Genomic DNA, 12,411 nt, shown 5'->3' on the forward strand with positions numbered 1-12,411 from the left:
TTAAGGAGGTGGAGAGGCCATTTGATGCAGCACTTGCCATCCAATGGAGCAAATGCTTTTTCTGATCCTCATCAACAAGGAACTGTGCAGCTGCCAAAGCAATGGGGTCGAGTAGCCTGTCCAGTAAGAGATGTCAGTTGACTTTTGATAGGACAATATGGTGTTTGTTCAGATGAGCTTTCTCTAACATTAACACTTAATCCACATGCACGTTGAACACCAAGCCTGTTCCCCTTCCACCATGACGCTGCTTTTTTCCACTCTTGTTGTACGTACCCTTGCCTATTTTAACCAGCTATTTAACAACCTTCAGTCACCTGTCACCAAATGAACAATCGCTATTTATTTTCTTAGTGTGCCTGAACAACAGTATTAGCCTTAAAGATTTTGATTAGCAAATGGGGTCTCGTGGCTGAACCACAATATTAGGCCTAACAATTTTGATTAGCAAATGGGGTCTTCTGATTCCTAACTGCAACACAGTTTTAGCCAAAATGATTTGGATTAGCAAATTTGGCCTCCTGACTTTAGCACTATTTTAGCCCAAATATTTTGGATTAGCAAATAGGGCCTCCTGGCTGAACCCCATATTAGGCCTAACAATTTTGATTAGCAAATTGGGCATCCTGATTCCTGACTGCAACACAGTTTTAGCCCAAACTATATGGATTGGCAAATGGGGCCTCCTGGCTGAACCCCAATATTAGGCCTTATGATTTTGATTAGCAAATAGGGCCTCCTGATTCCTGACTGCAACACAGTTTTAGCCTGCCTAATCCTAATTAACACCATATCTGCAAGGAGATTGTGTGTTCTCTTTGTGTTTGTGTGGGTTTCCTCCACGGGGATCTCCGGTTTTCTCCCAGATTCCAAAGATATGCTGCTAGGGAATCTAGATTGTGAGCCCAATGGGGACAGTGTCAATAATGTTTGTAAAGCATTGTGAAATTAATGGCACTATATAAGTGAGTAAAATAAAACAAATATGTCTTCTGCCACTGCACAACCAGGCCAACCACACATCTCATACCTCCCACTGTGTTTTATAGTGCTACACTGTAATGCTACTGCCGAGGCTACCTTTGGTGGTGTCAGAAATCTCCTTGCCTGCCCTGTCCGATTTGTATGCTGTGTGGCTTTTGCCACTGCCACTGCACAGCCATGCCAGCCACACATCTCTGGGTTGCACAATGTTCTTTGTAATTGAGCACTGTACTGCTGCTGACCCTAAACAGACAGTCATCACCTTGCCTACCCTGTTCTAATTTTCTACTGTGCGGATTCTCCTGCTCCCACTGCCACTGCACAGCCAAAGACACAGCTTCTGGCTGCAGATTGTGTATTTTTAGTGCTGTACTGTACTAAGGCTGGGAAACTTACTCTCTTGAGTTTTACACAAACAGCTAAACAGCTCTAATAATATTTAACCCCTTAGCGACAGAGCCAGTTTGCAGCTTAATGACCAGGCTAATTTTTACAATTCTGACCACTGTTCCTTTATGAGGTTATAACTCTGGAATGCTTTAATGGATCCCACTGATTCTGAGAATGTTTTTTCGTGAAATATTGTACTACATGTTAGTGGTAAAATTTCTTCGATAAGTCTTGTGTTTATTTATGAAAAAAACGGAAATATGGCAAAAATTTTGAAAATTTTGCAATTTTAATGCTTAAATTTTTATGCCCTTAAATCAGAGAGATGAATTTCTTAATAAATAACATTTACCACATGTCTACTTTACATCACCACAATTTTGGAAGCAAAATTTTTTTTTGTTAGGAGGTTATAAGGGTTAAAAGTTGACCAGCGATTTCTCATTTTTACAACTAAATTTACAAAACCATTTTTTTTAGGGACCACATCATATTTAAAGTCATTTTGAGGGGTGTACATGACAGAAAATACCCAAAAGTGGCACCATTCTAAAAACTAGACCCCTCAAGGTGCTCAAAACCACATTCAAGAAGTTTATTAACCCTTTAAGTGCTTCACTGGAACTAAAGCAATGTGGAAGGAAAAAATTAACATTTAACTTTTTTTTGCAAAAAATTTACTTCAGAACCTATTTTTTTATTTTTACAAGTGTTAAAAGAGAAAATCAACCAAAAAATTTGTTGCACAATTTCTTCTGAATATGCCGAAACCCCATATGTGGGGGTAAACCACTTTTTCAGCACACGGCAGAGCTCGCAAGGGATGGAGCACCGTTTGACTTTTTCAACGCAGAATTGGCTGGAATTGAGATCGGATGCCATGTTGCGTTCGGAGTGCCCTTAATGTGCCTAAGCAGTGGAAACCTCCAACAAGTGACCCCATTTTGGAAACTAGACCCCCAAGGAACTTATCTAGATGTGTGGTGAGCACTTTGAACCTTCAAGTGCTTCACAGAAGTTTATAACGTAGAGCCGTGAAAATAAGAAATCCATTTTTTTCCACAAAAATGATCTTTTCACCCCCAAATTTTTATTTTTACAAGGGTAACAGGAGAAATAATACCCTCACAGTTATTGTGCGATTTGTCCTGAGCACGCTGATACCCATTATGTTGGGGGGAACCACTGTTTGGGCGCATGGGAGAGGTCGGAAGGGAAGGAGTGCCATTTTGGAATGCAGACTTTGATGGAATGGTCTGCGGGTGTCATGTTGCGTTTGCAGAGCCCCTGATGGGCCTAAACAGTGGAAACCCCCCACAAGTGACCCCATTTTGGAAATTAGACCCCCTATGTAACTTATCTAGATGTGTGGTGAGCACTTTGAACCCCCAAGCGCTTCACAGAAGTTTATAAATGCAGAGCCGTGAAAATAAAAAGTCTTTATTTACACAAAAGTGATTTTTTAGACCCAATTTTTAGACCCCCAAAGTTGGTAAATAGTGGAAACCCCTCAATTCTTGCTCCAACCCTAACCCCAACACACCCCTAACCCTAATCCCAACCCTAACCTTAATCCCAACCATAATCCCTAATCCTAATTCTAACCTTAATCCTAGTTCGCCCTAACCCTAATTCTAACCCAAGCCCTAACCCGAGCCCTAACCCTAGCCCTAGCCCTAACCCTAACCCTAGCCTAACCCTAACCCTAGTCCTAACCCTAGCCCAACCTTAACCCTAACCCTAGCCCAACCCTAACCCTAATGGAAAACTGAAAAAAAAATATTTTCTTTATTTCGTTATGTTGGCCTAAATAAGGGGGTGATATACGGGGGGTTATGTGCTATTTTGATCACGATGATAGTTTATCATCGTGATCAAAATGAATGGAATCTGCCAGCCGGAGCCGGCAGATTCCCATCAGGCGCATTGCGCATGCGCCCGCCATTTTCCCCGGATCCAAGATGGCGGCGCCCACCGGAGGACGTTGGCGGGACACAGGACCACCGGGAGGGGACAGAGGACCATGGAGAGGTACTGGGGGGGATCGGGGACCCTCTTTCTCTTTCCTCTGATGTGTGACCACATCAGAGGAAAGAGAAATTAAATGTAAAATCGCGGCTTTTTTTGCGGTCGCCGTTATAGGGTTAATAATGGCGATCGCAAAAGCGGGGTCGGTAAAAACTGACGGACTCATGTTCTCTGGGGTCTCGGCTACCCCCGGCAGCTGAGACCCCGGAGAAAATCCGACACTGGGGGACGCAATTCACTTTCTCCACAGTGCCGTGAATTAACGGCGCTGTGGTTTAAGTACCCTTAATTACCGCCGTTAAAAGGCGTATCGGCGGTCGTTAAGGGGTTAAAAAAAATAGCTTGACAAGCCATTGCTTCTTCACTTTCAAAAGAGCTATTCTTTTACTGCTCGCTTAAAAATGGATCTTTTTGTTAAGGTTTGGCTAAAATTGTAATAAGTTCATCATTTTAGGACTATCATCTTATTGTGGTTTCCAAAAATTGATAATGTTTTCACTTCCAGTTGAGTAACCATTTTCTCTTCATTTTCTAAACAAGTTACCTGTTTTGCTCCTTAAAGAAAAGGATAATTTTAGACAACTTTTGAAAAATGCATTTCATCTTCCTCTATCACCGCTTGTACATAAACAAAAGGAAGATAAGTGCCCCTAAAAATGGATAATTTTGGAACAATTTTACAAATTAAGTAATTCTTTTTAAAATGCTGAATGAACTTTTTACAATATATACATGTCAATCTGAAAAATATGTCTGACAGTTAAAATAAAGACCAAGACACCATCCTTTACCATTTTTAAGGCTCCAAGGTATGATGGCAAAGCTAGATTCTTGAACAAATGAGTGTTCTGTTTTAGTTTGTCACTATACACTATAGGGCATGTCAATTTCATGTGTTTTTTCAGCTTTGTGTCTTTCTACCATAACCAATCGTGCATTATGCTTTTCTAGACGAGTAGACGAGACAAAATTGGTGATGGATTGTACTTGCAAGAGATGAATGAAAAGGCAGTAAATTTGTAACAGTCAATTAGGCAACAAAGTAGTTGTTTTAAGCATTCTAGTAGACCTTCAATCTGAGAGTCCATGTCATTTCAGGTCTAACAAGATTCCATGTTTTCTTTATCTGCTAATATACCAACTAGCAACAAGAAACACACCTTGTTTGAACATCTTTACATCTTTTAATTAATATTGACAAAGTTTTCAAACAGAATACAATACTTTTTCTGTCATTTTATGCCAGTGCTTTCAAATGTCACCTTGACTGACCAAGGCTCAAAGAATGTCTTGAAAGATGTTGATCACTTACTAAAAGACCACCAGCTGAGGTCATGCATTCCTTGAGCCATTTTATGATCTCCATTGTTAAATTCACTAAAGAGTAAACAGATACTTATCTGATCTCAAATCTTTATTTAAGGTGCAGGTATATTGAAAGTCCTTAAAAGTGAAGAGCCTATAGCATTGTGATTTAAGAGAGCATATTAAACTGTTATGGGTCAGCTGAAAGAATAACACTACTAAGTGGTGCACTGTGAAAATGAATGTGTTCTTTATATAAATGATTTGGGATCATAATTTAATACAAACACCATTATAAGTTAATAACTGTGTAGAATTAAATGCTCACATGGCTGAAATAATTTATTTTACAGTTAACAGTAAAATATGAGTGTGTGACTTGAGCATATTTTCTAACATTTCTAAGACACATCTCTAAAATTATTGTTGAAACCCCTGGAGATAAAAATCAAAAATAATTTAATAGATGGAAAAGGTGGCACTTGCACTTTAGCTTTAAAGATATATTTTTTAATTATAAAAAACACCGCCCGGATATGATTGTTAATCCCAGGTTAAGAAGAGATTAGAATCATAGAATCGTAGAGTTGGAAGGGACCTCCTGGGCCATCTGGTCCAACCCCTTGCTCAAAGCAGGATTCGCTAAATCATCCCAGACACATATCTGTCCAGCCTTTGTTTGAAGACTTCTATTGAAGGAGAACTCACCTCTCGTGGCAGCCTGTTCCACTCATTGATCACTCTGTCAAAAAAGTTTTTTCTAATATCTAATCTGTGTCTCCTCCCATTCAGTTTCATCCCATTGCTTCTAGTCTTTCCTTGTGCAAATGAGAATAAAGTTGATCCTTCTACAATGTGACAGCCCCTGAGATATTTGTAGACAGTTATGAAGTCTCCTCTCAGTCTTCTCTTTTGCAGGCTAAACATTCCCAAATCCTGCAACCTTTCCTCATAAGACAGGGTTTGCAGACCGGTCACCATTCTGGTCGCTCTTTTCTGAACTTGCTCCAGTTTGTTGATGTCTTTTTTAAAATGTGGTGCCCAAAACTGGACACAATATTCCAGATGAGGTCTGACCAAAGAGAAGTAGAGGGCAATAATGACTTCATGTGATCTAGACTGTATGCTTCTGTTAATACATCCTAGAATTGCATTTGCCTTTTTTGCTGCTGCATCACACTGTTCACTCATATTCAGTCTGTGATCTATTAGTATACCCAAGTCTTTTTAACATGTGCTGTTGCTTAGCCCTATTCCTCTGTATATGCTTTTTTCATTTTTATTGCCCAGATGTAGTACTTTGCATTTTTCCCTGTTAAAAACCATTCTGTTAGTTGCTGCCCACTGCTCCAGTTTATTTATATCTTTTTTAATCTTCTCTCTCTCTTCTCTAGCATTAGCTATCCCTCCTAGCTTTGTGTCATCAGCAAATTTAATCAGTTTACCCTCAATTCCTTCATCTAAATCGTTGATAAAGATGTTGAACAATACAGGGCCCAGGACAGATCTCTGTGGTACCCCACTTGAGACATTCTTCCAACTGGATGTGCAGCCATTTACGACCACTCTTTGGGTCCGATCACTAAGCCAGTTATGAATCCACCTAACAGTTGCCTTGTCCATTCCATACTTAGTTATTTTTTCAATAAGGATTGTGTGAGATACCTTGTCAAATGCTTTGCTGAAGTAAAGATATACTATATCTACAGCATTTCCCTGATCCACGCAATCAGTGATTCTGTCATAGAAGGAAATTAAGTTAGTCTGGCATGACTTATTAGTTACAAACCCATGCTGACTCTGTTTAATCACTTCATTCTTATCCAGGTACTGACATACATGTTGTTTAATAATTTGTTCAAAGATCTTTCCTGGTATAGAAGTCAGACTCACCGGCCTATAGTTGCCTGGGTCCACCTTCTTCCCATTTTTAGAGATAGGAATAACATTTGCTCTTCTCCAGTCTTCTGGGACTTCTCCTGTTCTTCACGAATTTTCAAAGATTAGGGAGAGCGGTTCAAAAATTTCTTCTGCTATCTCCTTTAATACTCTGGGGTGTAATTCATCTGAAGAAAACAGATGCAAAATAGGAATTTAAAAGTCCGGCCTTCTCAACATCCTTTCTTACCATTTCATCATTTTCATCCTGTAAAAATCCTATAGCATCTTTGACTTTCTTTTGCTTTGACATATCCCCAAAATCCTTTTTTATTACTTTTGACATCTCTTGCAAGCCTTAATTCATTGTCAACTTTATTAATCTGATTTGTGATCTGCAGGTTCTGCAGACAGCATGTTATTTTTCTTTAGATATGCCTCCCTCTTTCCATTCTTAAGGACAAAAATGTCCAGGAAGGATGGGAAATCTTGAAAAATGAGATTCTCAAAGCAAAATCATTAACAATTCCAAAAAGAGGGAAGAATATGAAGCATTTAAGGAAACCAGGATAGATGAACACAGAACTTAAACACATGCTTAAAAGGAAGAAAGAAATGTTTATAAAATGGAAAGAGGGAGGCATATCTAAAGAAGAATATTATGCTGTCTGCAGAACCTGCAGGGCACGAATCAGATTGGCTAAAGCTGACAATGAATAGAGGCTTGCAAGAGACATCAAAAGCAATAATAAAGGATTTTGGAGATATGTCAAAAGTAAAAGAAAAGTCACAGATGCTATAGGATTTTTACAGGATGAAAATGACGAAATGGTAAGACAGGATGTTGAGAAGGCCGAACTTTTAAATTCCTATTTTGCATCTGTTTTCTCTCAGAAAGGAAATGTAGCATCAACTATTCTTCACTGTCCTATTAAGGGAATAGAAGAATCTAGGATATCTATAAACAGAAAGATAGTGAGGAAACACTTAGCTAACATAAATGAATTCACGTCTCCAGGTCAAGATGAATTATACCCCAGAGTAATGAAGGAGATAGTAAAAGAAATTTTTGAACCACTCTCTTTGAAAATTCTTGGAGAACAGGAGAAGTCCCAGAAGAACAGAGAAGAGCAAATGTTGTTCCTATCTTCAAAAAGGGGAAGCAGGTGGATCCAGGGAACTATAGGCTCGTGAGTCTGACTTCTATTCCAGGAAAGATCTTTGAACATCTTTATTCTCAATTGCACAAGGAAAGACTAGAAGCAATGGCATGAAACTGAATGGGAGGGAACACAGATTAGATATTAGAAAAAACTTTTTCACAGTTAGGGTGATCAATGAGTGGAACAGTCTGCCACAAGAGGTGGTGAGTTCTCCTTCCATGGAAGTCTTCAAACAGAGGCTGGACAGACATCTGTCTGGTATGAATTAGTGAATCCTGCTTTGAGCAGAGAGTTGGACCAGATGACGAGGGGTAGTCCCTTCCAACTCTACCATTCTATAATTCTATGATTCTATGATTCTTGAATCCAGAAATTTGTTTACATGCAATAAAGTATTTTTAAGACTATTCAAAATAATATCCACAAAGAAAACAATTTTGCCTAAAGGGGAGGAGAGGGTAATATTTTCTCAAACCTCAAAGAGGGCACTGTGAGGCAGTGAGGGGGATCATCTATGAGGGTCGATATGTATCCCCCGGATGCATATAGAAGCATATTGAGGCCGCTGGAGTGCATTGCAGTCACAGGCATAGCTGTGATTGCAGAGCAAAATAAAAGTAAGTGTGGACTTGGACAAGTTATTTGGCCAAGGAAATATTTAGGAAAACCCATTAAGGGCTTTGATTTTTGGGGTGGTTTGCGCTCTCCAGCCATGTCTTGCAAGTGGCCGATGGCCACAGATTCAATTTAAAAACCCTGCAGCAAAGAGTTAGGTGTGTCAGTTTTGGCAGGTGGCTCTGCAACATCCAGCTTATGTGTGAAGTAACACAGAGCCAAGCAAAACCAAAACGCCTGGCACCAGTCAGCGTGACATGGCGGTGCAGTCACCCATGGCAACCGGTCTCCGATATGGACTGTTTTGATGCCCCTGCTGTGATCTGGAGGATACCATTTGTTTTCCATTTGTGAGTTACTTTGGACATTATAGACACTTTGCTTTGAACTTTCATGTGGTCCCTGCCTATCTGTCACACTGCACCAACCCCGCTGCACTACAGTACTTACAAAGTGACTGGTGCATTGTTTTAAAGGAGCCGCGCACTCCTACCCTGACTCCACCGTTTTGCACATGAGCTTCTTCCAAAAAGGGGGCATTAGTTGCACGGTAGTTTGGTGTGCCTTAAATATGCCAGCTGGTGTGATTATTGGTTGATGTGCTCGCAATGTGGATTCATGGCGCATGTTCATTCTGTCCAGCCTATCCCATTTGGTAGAAATGACTTCCTGTATTCCGCACTGCAACACACGTGTGGAGCGTATATAGTTCCTGTGTGCGCAGAATCGAAAGTCAGGGTGACCGCAGAGTGAATAAGTGCACTCGCCAGTGCTGACATCATGGGACAAGGTGGATACTAGACTATAGGTCTGAGAAGGAAGGTAACTATATTTCTGTATGGTAGCAATGTTTAAAAGAGGTGTGTTTTTCAATGTCTGCATGTTTTAAAGAAGATGAAAGATATATGTGTATATTTATATAAGCTGAACTGAAGTATTGATTATGCGAGTAGTGGGAAAGAAATATGCATCTGAGAGGAAAGGGGCAGGGAAGGGGAAAAGAGAAGGGAAAATGAGAGAAAAAATAAAACTAAAAAGTAGTAGGAATCTAATTTTATAGAAATACTAAGCTAATCATATATTCTTATTCTTAGTTAATTTTGGGATATATTTTAATGTTATGTGTAAGCCAAAAAAATGGCAAAATTCCAATTGCAGTACTATACTGGAGGGAGAATTGTGTGAAAAATATGTAAAATTATATTGGTGATAGTTTGTGTTGATAAAGCAGGTGGGTGGGCAAAACGCTTCCCAAGCAGCTCAAAATAGGGGCAGACACCAGGAGCAGTGGCATCAATTGACCAAGAGTACAAATAGTATAATTGTTCAGCAAGGATGCATAGGACAGGGCTTGGGCCAACATTTCTAGCTGAAATATTGATCAGTAAAAGGTGAATGACAGATGTAGGCCTGGTGCTCTTACAGGTATGCCAAATTCAGGCAACACACAGCTTGGAGTCCAAACATTTCCAACATTTAGGGGCAGACACCAATACAAATGGCATCCATTGACCCACAGTAGAAATTTGATAATGGCACAGCAGCAGTCAGCCATGAGCCATGCATGAGATTTCAGGTTCTGGGAAAGCATTAAGAGCTTTGAATTGAAGTTCCAATTTAGATGAAGTGGGTAAGGGAGCCGTGTAAGCCTTCTTTACTGGAAGCTCTCATGCAACAGATCAAACTGATTTTTTCACACTCAGGTGGCACGGCACAAATAGCAACTTGTTAGACCAAAAATGTTATAAAAATTTAAGGATAGAAACACAGGCACCGTATTTTGCGGATTATAAGACACATCAGATTATAAGACACACCCCTAATTTTGAGGTGAAAAACAGGAAAAAACTTTCTTTAATAAAATGGTAGTACATCTTATAATCCATGTGTCTTATTGCTTACCTGGGGTGGTGGCTGCAGTGAAGCAGGGTCCCAGGGTCGCTGCTAGAGAAGGCAAGAGTGGTGCGTTGCTGCAGGTTGCAGGCTGGGATGAGAGGGTGTTCCGATATGCGCTGCTGTGGGTGAAAATGGCTGCCCTGTGGTGCAGGGGGGCTCTAGCGGCATTATGTGAAAGCCCAGAGCCCTCGGCATATCCATTGCAGAGTTCTCAATCTGAGCATGCGCCGAACAGGGGGCCATTTTCCCGGAGGCCACCGCATCACAGTAATGGATATACGGGGGGCTCTTGGCTTTCACAAATTACCAGCGGAGCCCACTCTAATCACAGAGCACTGCAGCCAAGTAAGTGCAGGCCTACCGTTCTGGGAGCCCTACAGTTAAAGGCAACACACGTGAAGGAGACCCAACTTGAAATGCAAACATTAAGAATGAATATTGCCATACACCACTAAAGTGTCATAAATTTCCCCAGAGTAGAAATAGTATAATGGGCCTCTGACACCCCTACCACTACAGGCAACCCACCATATGGAGATCCAACTTTGAGTCTCCACATTTCAAAAAATTATTGTCACACACCAAAGAGTATAATTGTGCAGCTTTTAGCAACTTCTGCTAATGGATGGGCTACTCGACTCCCTTTCCTTGGCAGCTGCACAGCGGTATTATTATTATTTATTGTTGTAGTGCCATTTATTAAATGGTGCTTTACATGTGAAAAGAGGTATACATAATAAAAACATGCACAATAATCTTAAACAATAAAAGACACTGACTGGTACTGGAGGTGAGAAGACACTAGGCTCACAGTCTGATGGTTGCTGTAGGTTGCAGGCTTCTCAGAAGAGGAGGTCTTTCAAGTTCATTTTGACAGTTCCCATGGTAGTCAAGATTATAATATGTTGGGGTAGAGAGTTTCAGAGTAGTTGGGATGTATGGGAGAAATCTAGTATGCAATTGTGCGAAGAGGCAATAACAGGGGTGTAGAGAAGGAGATCTTGTGAGTATTGGAGGCTGTGTGCAGGTAAGTTGCAGGAGACTACGTCACAGAAGTATGGAGGACACAGGTTGTGAACGGCTTTGTACGCCTTAGTTAGGGTTTTGAACTGGAGTATCTGGGAAATGAGGAGCCAGTGAAGGGATTGACAGAGAGGAGAGGCCGGGAAAAAGTGGGGGGATTGTTCTATTAGTCCGGCAGCAGAGTTTAGGATAGATTAGAGGGGTGTGAGACTGTTAGAAGATAGGGCACAGTAGTCAAGGCAGGAGATGATGAGTGCATGGACTAGGATTTTTGCAGATTCTTAACTAAGGAATGTTCGAATCTGGGCAGTCGGCAGGAAGTGGAAATGACATGGATATGTGTTTTGCAGGAGATCTGAGTCCAGGGTTACCCCGAGGTAGAGAGTTTGCAGGACACCCTCATCTATGCCTTGTAGATGAGGGCCAGAAAGAGAATGTGCTCCAGTGGATGGCAAGAGATGTATCAAATGGCCTTTCTTCTCCACCTTAACATCACCCACAGTACAATCCTCAGAGGTAATGCCACAATTACCTGAGTGCATGTTGCGCTTTTACACCAAGCATTCTGGACATCATCTCTCAGGCTCTTCTATTGGGAACCATACCAAAGATATTTTACACTACTGCATAAATGTACCAGGCAGCCACTCCTCCACTCCTTTATTTCTACACCACTGCTTATAGCATAGTTTGAAAAAGACCCAGACTGGTTCAGAACGTAACTTGCTATCGCTCTACCAATTAGCTACTGTATTGAATATTTTGGTGTACAACTACTTACTGGACTTGTATAATTAAAAATATTTCCTGCAGATTACCCTCAACTTGTCTATTTGGATTCGTCCAGTTCAGCAGGCATTGCTGAGTGGGCATCCTTCTATTCTCTCCAGTCCTCAGGGGTGGCACCCCATTAACCCTTGTTTCCCCTCTCGTCACAACCTGTTCACACATTCTATTCCAGGGGCATCAAAGGTCTGCTACTGTTAGGATTCAAACCAAGCAGCTCTTGTGCACCAGATGGCAGCTCTTCCCTCTGAGCTATTCAGCTCTCTGGATAGTTCTGTGCTAACCCAAACACTTGTACCTATGTTGTTGCTGATGTCTCCACCCTGAGTTTCCAGTTGGTCAC

Source organism: Dendrobates tinctorius, unplaced genomic scaffold, assembly GCF_039654945.1.
Source record: "Dendrobates tinctorius isolate UK_male_01 unplaced genomic scaffold, ASM3965494v1 ptg000134l, whole genome shotgun sequence".
Lineage (NCBI taxonomy): Eukaryota > Metazoa > Chordata > Amphibia > Anura > Dendrobatidae > Dendrobates > Dendrobates tinctorius.